Here is a 3,466-nt window from a genome sequence, read left to right on the forward strand (position 1 = left end):
GGTTCTAATTTCACCTTAAACTCAAACCAATCCGACTCGTGCTCATTTCTATCTCTTTTGGCATTTTCTACTATTTTTCTAGTATGCACATTTTTTTTCTTGCTATTTTATGCTGCAGTTTTCTTCTAACTTTTTTTTTTCTCCTTACATGCTTAAATTTAAATGTTTTAGTCATTTGTTCTTTGTTTTCTTCCTTAACATAGTATGCTAAAGTTATTTCATGGGCTATAAAGATTTGTAAAAACTTATGGTTGATGTAGGAAAGTAAAATGAATGATGTTATGTAATTAAATTAGTTTGTAAGATATACTTTATATAGAACCTATATGTCGGCAAGGTTTGCTTACATAGTCACACTTTGTATCTTTATTGTCTTGTTCCTTTTCTTACAATGTTACAAGAAAATCACATGATAGGAACTAAGTTCTTATGCACTTTTTATCCTTTAACTTCATTATTTATTTGTATTAACTTTTAATTAGAGTTGATATATATTCTTCTTTTGTCAATTTATATAAGCGAGTTTTAGTCTAAATTTCTCTAAAAAAAGTTAACAAAAGAATAAAAATTTAAAAATTAGATTCAAAAATTGATTTTTTATACTTAACAACTTTTTGTTTGATGATGAGAATTCTTAAGTTAAATGCCCCTAGGATTAAGTTGAAATTATGTGTTTGGTTGGAATTAATATGTATAGATGACATCTTGCGGAAAATAATGATTTAGATAAGTATTGTGTGATTTTGCATAGTGGATGATGATAGTATGTGTTGAATTACATATGTATTGAATTGATGAATTGGGCTGTAGGCCATGAATCTTTGGGCGGAGGCAAAAAAGAATTAAGGAAAGTTAGTGGTGTTTGTATGGTGTGATGATATATAAGATTGAATGGATTTTGGATATTAAATGTGTGAATAATTGGAATGATTATTGAATAATGAGAATTGATGCGTTGATGTGTGGAATTGATGGATTTGGGTTGAAATGTGTGGATGAAGTAGGTTTGGATTTGGTTGAGTGTAAATATGTGAATGTGGTTGGTTTGTGGTCAATTTGATAAGTGAAAACTATTTTGGCTTGTGGACATTTAGAAAGATTGGTAAATGCCACTTCTGGTTAAAAATAGATTTTTGGTTAACTTTGACGGACTGTAACTCGGTCCTCAAAGTTAGAAATTTTACAAAACTAGAGTTTTATGAAAATTCATTCATCGATCTTTCTAACGGTTCAAGAATGGTTGAAAAATGAATTTTGTATTGAAAGATATGAAGGTTTTAAAATTGGGTTCAAAAACTAATTTTTACACTTAACGGCTTTTTACCTTTTCTTCAAGACTCGTGTACGCGGAGGTGCCACGCGTCACGGGCACTGGACTTTGACCAGTGGCCTTGTGTACACAGAAGGAGGCACGTGTACGCGGGATTGTCAAAATTGAAAACTCGCGTATGCGAACGTGGTATACAACACGAGTAAACGTTGCTGTTTTCACCACTCGCGTACGCGAACAAGACTTGCGTACACGACACCCCAATTTTTATCCCATGCGTACGCGAGCCACTTGCATATGTACACACAACCCCTAGAAATGGTGCTTTTATATCTTTTAACCATTCTTTTGGTCTCTTAAACCTTTATAAACTTCGATACGAGTCTAGAGTAAGTAGAATTGATGATGGAAGAGTTAGGAATAAAGCCAAATGAGTTGAGTTAGTAAAATTGAGAGAAATAAACAAGATATTACGTGAGAATGATGACGATTATGAGATTGATAATGAGAATGATGATGAGAATGATAATGATTATGAGATTGTTATCTGAGTTTGATTCTGATTTTAATACACCTATCTAGGTAGATGCAGTGGCATTGATCAACTTGTTCCGGTTTGGTTTAAGTCTCCTGGGGTAGATGCAGTGGTTAGCCCCCACTTGCTCCCAGTTGAAAATAATTTGAGATTTGTGAAACTATTGAGTTTTGGATTTCCTTGGATAGATGCAATGGGTCGGTTCCACTTGCTCCAAGTTGAGATCCGAGATTCTGTTGAACCTGCTTTGTAAGTGTGATCGGACACTTATACCTTTTCGGATGAGCTCTCTCATGGATATATATATATTGAATGATTATGATTTTGAGTTCGGGGATGTACTTTCGCAGGGACTGTCCAAGGGTTAGCTAATAGGACATGTCGGGTTGGTTAGCCTTACTTGAATCTATTTGTGCTTTACTTGTCTACATTGCTTGTGTTTGTACAACTAAGAGGTCCTTCATGTGGGTGTTAGGGGTGTATATTAAAAAACCAAAATGTGGTTAACTAGTTAAAAAATTATAACCATATTTTGGTTAACCAATTTAACAAAACAATTTTAAAACCATATCTATATTTTTCAAAATTGGTTAACCAAAACCAAATTTTAAAACATTTTAATTTTAATTGTTTAGATTAAAAATTCAATTTTGAAAACAGAAAGATTTTTTTTAATTTTTTTTAAAAAAACCGATTTTTTGGTCAAAAACCAGTTTTATTTTTTCAAAAACTAATTTTTTATTCAAAAGTCGGTTACTTTTTTAACATCGATTTATATTTTTATAACCAGTTAAAAATTAATTTTTGTCATATAAAACTAATTTAATTAATTAACTAAGATTAAATTTTTGATTAACCAAAAAACAAGTTTAATTTTTAGATTAACCAAATTATGTATAGCCCTAGCTAGTGCCAGTTGATGATGAGGACTGTACTTGTTAAAATGAAATAATGAGATTATTGAATGACAATAATGAATGGACAAAAGTTTTTATATTTATAGTAATTGACCATTGTACAGAAATTTTTTTTTTTAATAATGAACTTTTCTTGTTAAGGACAATATTAGAACTTAAATTTGGACATTAAAACTGCTAGTATTGTTATTATATATCATTATNAAACATAACGATAAAAACTAAAAAAAATAGATGACTCTAGAAAAGAATAATGTTAAATTTTATCCCATTATGTACGAGAACAACGATTTATTTTATTATATTTATTTTTGTACCAAATAACGAAAAAGTTAATATTTATGTCTATTTTTTATTACTTATTTTATTTATTGATAGTTGTTTAAATTAGACTTTATAGTTATTCAATCATGTTTTCTCCTAACAAAAAAATAGTTATATAGTCATTTTCATTTTTTATAGGAGTATATCCATTATATCATGATTTTAATAATTAATGTTAATTTTAAAAAATTGAATACATTTATGTTTATTTTGATTTACATTCAAGAATGAATTATATATACTCTTATAATTAAGAAATAGATTTAACTTCTTCAATAATAAGTAGTTTTTCAATCATTTAATTTATAAAGAAGGTCTCATCTTTTTATTTATTCTAAAAATTTAAAATTAAAATTAATATTAATACTTTTTTATTAATAAAACTAAAATAAAACATAAAAATAAACCTTGAATAAAAAT

Source organism: Arachis ipaensis, chromosome B01 (genome assembly GCF_000816755.2).
Source record: "Arachis ipaensis cultivar K30076 chromosome B01, Araip1.1, whole genome shotgun sequence".
Lineage (NCBI taxonomy): Eukaryota > Viridiplantae > Streptophyta > Magnoliopsida > Fabales > Fabaceae > Arachis > Arachis ipaensis.